A 6,584-nucleotide genomic window follows, 5' to 3' on the forward strand; every position below is an offset into this window, starting at 1 on the left:
TCCCTGTGGAGGTGATGGGTTTTTTTGGGAGATGAACTATTGCAGTAACCTGAAAGGAAAGAAGTAAAGCCCAGCTTTGGGAGGTGTAGAAATCCGAAGGGACCAGGATAAGATGTGTTTTTCCCCTGGTGGGAACTTACTGATGCCTTTACTGATACTTTCAGACAGAGAAGTAAGTGATGAATGGAAGTCCAGGCCAGAAGTCTGGAGAAGGGCTACTGCAATGTCTGTGGGACCTGGAGGGCCCTGGGGCTGCTGAGAGTCCTTCTGCTGGTCAGAGACCTGGTTCTCCTCCATCTGAGTACAGTGTAGTTGAGCTCAGTGCAACAGCAGAGGGGTGATCCCAAATATATCTGACAGGCAGCACCCTCGGGGGAGCATCACTGAATGCTCCTGTTGTCTTTCTAAAGCTTCTTTAGGCCACCCTGCCAGGTGCTCAGGGATGCAGACCTCAGATCTGATCCAGAGTGGCTGTCACCTCTCTGGGTTTTGACTGACTGCAAAGGTAAATGCTCGGGACAGGGCTCCACCAGACTCTGCCCTACAGCTACTCACACATCACTCAGGACCAGCAGCTTGTGCCCAGATGAGCCCCTGCCTCTCCTGGACAGAAGAGGGTTTTCTTGCAGCCCCCATCACCCCAGCACACCCCAGAGGGCCAGGACAAGTACAAGGTCCTGCTGCTGTGGCTCCACACTGTGCCACCCTTTCCCAGCTTGGTAGCTGCTGGAGCATAGACTGGGCCGTGCTCTGCAGCCTCTGCTCTCCGTGCTGTCCCTCCAGGGCTAATTGAATCATGTGGCTGGAAGTTGAATCCAATCGAATAGATTAAATGAGTCGGGCTTGCTGCTCACTGCAGGGCAGCTCAGAGGCTTTCCAGGCTGCTGCCAGAGGCTGGGAGCTCCCAGGAGTCCCGTGGGGGCAGGAAGGGGCTGGGGAGGTGGACACCCGCTGTGCTGGGCTGCTTCTACAGCTCTGCTGTGGGAGATGAACCCTCAGTCATTTCTCAGTGATGTGCAGCCTGGCTGTGTCCCAAGGCCCACAGGTCACTCTGCTGCAGGCATACAGAGGCTCGTTTCCCCTCTGAAGCAACTAATGACTAATTAGCTGGAGCTCCCCTGCTCCAGAGTTCAACCTGGGCCCTCCTGGCAGTGTCCAGGGGCAAGGATGCTTTTATGACCTGTGGCTGTTCAGCAGCTCTGATGTGGTTGTTTTCCCAGCCCTACAGCAAGTGATGCTCCAGCAGAATCCATCTGTGTCACCCTGGCCCCATGCCCCACTTTTGACCCCTCTACTGCGACCATTGCCAGGCTGGTGGGATGGGACAGGATGGAATGGAATGGGATGGGCAGCAGAGTGCTGAGACCACAGTCACAGCAGGGACATCCCCTCACATGAAGGTGAGCTCGGGCACAGGGCCCTGGCAGAGCAGGACGTGTGTCCGCAGTGTGGGCTCAAGACAGAGATGCACACCTGTTTTCATAGCAGACCTGAGATGCTGAAAGAGCCCCTGGTGTGGCATCCAGCACTGCACAAGTGAAGGTTGGAAATAGTATCTGGTTCCTCTTTAAATTAAAGCTGAGCCCACAGGCACTGAGCACACAAACATGACATGTTTTGTAATGCTGAGAGGGCTCATGAGACTAGAGGTACATCCTGAGCCGAGGAATGCTCCAATTCAGTCTCAGCTCCCTAAACCAAGTTTTTTCTTCGCACAGATTTTGCATCTGTTAGGCAGAAGTGGCAAAGAAACATTCTGGGTGGGCACAGAGCCCCACACCGCCCACCCAGCAGTGGGGCCGTGCTGGGGAATCCCTCCTTGCTGGAGGCATTGGCAGAGGCAGGTGACTGGCTTTCGAGGATACAGAGTGCGATGCAAAGTTTTTTCTCCCTCCTGCACAGCCAGATTTCTCACACCTGCTGGTTTGCATTTGACAGAGGAGGTTCCCTTCCTCCTGCAGCATTCCTGCTTGCAAGGCTCTCCCAGCAGCTTGCAGCATAATCTGTTCCTCCTCCAGCCTTGCAAGATTTCCAGCACCTGAAATTCCCCACAGGTTTGAATCTCACAGTGGGTCCCATCTGCCCTTGTATCTCTGCAAGGGTGGGTTAATGGAGATGGGAGCAGCTTTGCCCTGTGTATGTCCTGGGTGATGTCTCCCTCAGGCGTCGCCTCCCCAGAACCTTCTGCTCTGCCATAGCTGCTCCCCGAGTCCCCAGGACACCAGAGACCCCAGACTTGTCTCTCTGCAGAGGCCAAGGGGCTTGTCTTGGTCTCATGCCACCCAGATCCATTTCCTTTGCAGATGTAGTAAATATTGTGGTTTATTCCTGAGTGAGGCTATTTGCCCTGCCTGGAGACACTTGCGTGGCCATGAACATCCCTGCTCCAGACTGGGGGGGCTGTGTGGGCCCTGGCAGAGGAGTAGCCCCTGGTGTCAAGTTGCTCATCTCCATCTAAGGTGGCTGTTTGATAGCATGTTTGCAAGGGGTGGAGCTGGTTTAAGGGGCTCCTGTTTCTGCCCTCTCCCCCTAGAACCAGTGCCTGGGTGCTGAGCCCCATGTCCCAGCCCAGGAGCTGCCTGGGAGCTCTCTCTGCTGGGGAAGCAGAGCTGTCCCTTGCCTCCGAGTGTAAATCTGAGCCCAGAGGCACCGCAGCCAAAATAGGATTAATGGCATCTGCTGGGAGCACATCCCGAGGACTGCTATTGATGACCGTGGCTTTAAAATACTGTTAACAGTGGATAAAGCACCGTGATTTAAAGCACTCAGCAATTACATCTCTGTTTGAAATTTCCTAAAGATAGGATCAGACTCCCGAGTCCTGCTCTCTGCTTTTCCGATAGAACTAATAAGAATGGAGATATGCAATTAGAGAACACACGGGCTGGTAGGGCAGATCAATGCCTTGTGGTTACCTAATGAAGTGTTAAATTACGTCCTTCCTTCTCCCCGTCCCTCTATAACACCCACAGCAGGCTATTTGCAAAGAGCAGAGGGCCTGGGGGAGAGGTCCCTACATTCCTGTACCCCAGTCCGGTAGGGTGCAGACCCCAGCACTCCTGCTTCCTCTCCAGGGTCGAGCTTCTGTGGATGGGAGTAGTTTGGGACTGTCTTGGGTTTTGTGTTGAGCCTGGAGTTTTCAGCAGGGCTCTGCAGGGTGTGTGGGGGCATGTGTCCCCAAAGCCAGGGAATCCCAACAGGGAGCTGGAGGCATGGGTGAGCTGAAGGGATCAGCCCTGTAATTGCAGGTGAGTGTCCTCGAGAGGAGTAGGGCTGGTTGTGGGTGGGCTCAGCTCAGTCCAGCCTGGGTCTGGACGAGGCTGGTGGCAAGCTGGCACTGCTCTGCCTGCAGCCAGGCTCTGCATCCAGTGCCCCAGACAACACTGGAGCATCCCCAAACCTGTCCCCTTCCCCAGTTACTTGTGACAAGGCTGCACTGGCTGCACACTTAGCCGAGGACAAGCAAGGCCTCTGGACAAAATTGCCCTACCCCTCTCGCCCTGACTCAGAACCATTCCTGGCTGCAGCTCTGCTGCCCAGCGAGCAGCATTAATCCCATGCAGATGTCCCTTACCAAAGCACTGCTGCGAACAGGGTGACAGGTAAGCCACTTAGGAAACATGCCTCATGCCCCAGCTGATGAAAATGGGTGAATTCCATCATGATGAGGGTGCGTGGGCAGTCCTGGTGACACCCTGCCTCAGAGACAGATAGCCTGGGGTGCACCTCAGGGGGCAGCACCATTTGTGCCCCTACTTTGCCTCCCTCCTTTCATTTCCCACCTGTCCCCCTGTTCCCCATTGCACCCCACTGCTGGCCGTGCCAAGCTCTGGGGATGGTTTACATGACCGTGTTTCTCTCATGTCTCTCTGCTGCTGTCCCAGAGATGAGTGTGAGGCCAGGGTGTTTCTACAGGCCCCCTGTCTGCCCCAGCAGGCTGGATCCATCCACCTGCCAGCCCTCCACACTTCCCTGCCCTGGGTATCAGAATGTGGGTTTCATGGTTAGCTGTGCCCGTGGAGCCTGTACCGTGTCTTGGCCGTCTAGGGCATGGCCCTCCCTCCTGGTTACCCCTTGTAACTGGGATCTGGGCTGTTGGGAGCCAGCAGAGCTCTTCCCATCCTCTGGAAACAGTTAATCCAGTGTCATTTGCAGCAGCACAGACCACCAGCCCTGCCTTCAGATGGCTCCTGCCTGCCCTGGACCTGCTGACTGCTTTTGTGGTGGATGAGGCCGGCAGCAGCAGGACTGTGCAAGACACGCTTTGATTAAAGCCTTGGATGCTACTTAGGTGATTTTCCTCAGCCTGACCCAGCCTTTTTGTATCTGCTGCATGTCACAGTGAGATGTGCTGCAAAAGATGCTCGGCACTCCAGGCTGACTTTGTCGCCGTTCCATCCCTGGCCAGACATGTTTACCAAGGTGTCTCTTCACACAGTGCACCCACAGCAGGACCCTTGTCTGGGTCTGGACAGGAGGGTAGAGACCAGACCCATACCTGCAGCAGAAAGGGCTTTTCCTACTCTGGCATCCTGCAGACCCCCAGCTTCCAGTGCCCAGAGGAACATTTAGAGGAGGATGTTGTGTTTTTCTCAAGAAGAGAAAGGCTCAAAGGCTATGAATCCTGGCAGAATGCCCAGCTCTCGTGTTTGCTAAGGAAAGGAGCCGTAACCAGTGAGCAAGTGAGTTGTGTCCCCCTTTTTCTACACTGTGGGGAGGAAGTCTGTGTCAGCTTGGCCCTGGAGCTGCCCCATCCTACCCTGTGGTACCCACCAAACTGCCCAACTTTCCCCCTCTCCCCAGCCTGGCAAAGCATCTTTTGCTTGCCTGCAGGAACAGGAGCACTTAGCTGGGATAAAAATAGCCATGTTTGCCTCCCAATGGACCAGGGATGGCAGAAGGTGAAAACTTCCCCGTGCAGCTCTGCTGGGCTTGCCACATCCACAGCAAGATGGACCTGCAGAAAGCAGAAGACAGGATGGATGAGCTTGGGCACGGGTCACACAGCCCACCCCCCCTTTGCCCCCTTGCTACTTCCCTGGGACACTTCTGGTCCCCAAGAGCCACCACAAAGATGTGGCTGAGGATGTGGTGGAGAGGCTGAAGGAAGGAGGTTGAGGAGGCCAAGAAGCAGCAGGATGGACAAGCCCAGAAGCACAGGTGAATTGAGGGCTGGCCAGGCTCCAGCTTTGCTTGTCAGGCTAAGCAGAGCAGGCACCGCTAGAGCTATCCCAGGAGTTTTTCTTCAGCCAGTCAGTGCATGCAGGCTCTGTGCAGTGGCCGGGCCACAGGGAGGGTTGGGGGAATGTGTTTAGTTCTCCAAGCATTTCTCCACTGCGTTTTCCTCGCTAAATGGCTCTTATTTTTAGATCCAGGCAGTTGCTAAGCATCGCTGCCTTGCTAAGGCGGCTTCTTTCATGGCTTGACACCAAAGCACGCTGACAACATGCTGCCTCGTGAGCATGGCCCTCCCTCCTTGCTGCTCCGGATTCCCTTCTGCCCTGCAGCTCCTGCGGGCTGGGCTGGGCGCAGGGATCGGGACGGGCTGCTTTGCCTCCTCCCACAGCTCCTGTTCCCCCCGTCTCTCTGCATGGATCAAAGAATGAAGGGAGGAAGTGCTGGGAAGCGCTGGAAACTGGGCAGCCCCTGAAATGTGCCCAGGACCAATGTCATGGTGCAGTCAGTGCTCGGGCAGTGGCATAACAAAAGCCCCTGGCTTTGTCCATGGTAGGGACTCTCCAGCACAGTCTGCATCCCCCGGGATGGCATCCTGCACAGATGGCAACAAATAACCAGGGGCAGCAGCGGGACATCAAGTTCCCAGTGCCAGATGTACCAGTGGGCTGTGAACTCCTCTCTTGGCAGCACCGTGCCTCTGGAAGCCTCTTCAAGTGTGTTGCTGCTTCACCCTTTCCCTAGGGCTGCAGGAGACGGGGGTAAAATCCTGCTAAAGACTCTAACCCGCATGGAAAGCCATGCTTGGCGTGGGGGCAGCAGCGGGACCTGCTTCTGCACTTGGCTGCAGGGAGGGGGACCTGGCCGCCCTCCTCAAACCTCTTCTGCATCTCTTGACCCCTTTCCACTCCCTCCGTCTCGGACTGATTTTACATTCATCTTCTCCCCCTAGGCGGGGCTGCAGCATCTGGGTGGGACTGGGGTCTCCCCTTCCTGTGGGTCCCAGGGCGCAGCCGTGGTACATGGACACCGACACGCAGGGCTCAGGGGTCCCCCGCAGTGGGCTGTGGGGATCTGCGCCCCTCTTGCCCCACGCCTTCTTCATCTCTGTCTCCTTTTCTGTCCCTGCGCGGTCCCTGACTGCCGGGGCTCTCCCGAACCGCCCGAGCCCGCACCTCGGTGCAGCCCGGAGCAGCTCTCTCCCTGCCTCCTCACGGGAGCTCTCCCGCTCTCCGCCCCCCGTCCGTGCCTCAGTTTCCCCGAGGCGGCAGTGCCGGGCTGACGGCTCCCGGGAGGAGGCGGGGAAGGACGGGAGGGAGGGGGCGGCCGTGCCCAGCCCCGGCGGCGGCGGGGACCGGGGCGGCTGCGCGCTCCTGCTGCCGTGCCGAGCCGTGCCGAGCCGCGCCGAG

Source organism: Corapipo altera, unplaced genomic scaffold (assembly GCF_003945725.1).
Source record: "Corapipo altera isolate COAL_440 unplaced genomic scaffold, ASM394572v1 56, whole genome shotgun sequence".
NCBI classification, from domain to species: domain Eukaryota; kingdom Metazoa; phylum Chordata; class Aves; order Passeriformes; family Pipridae; genus Corapipo; species Corapipo altera.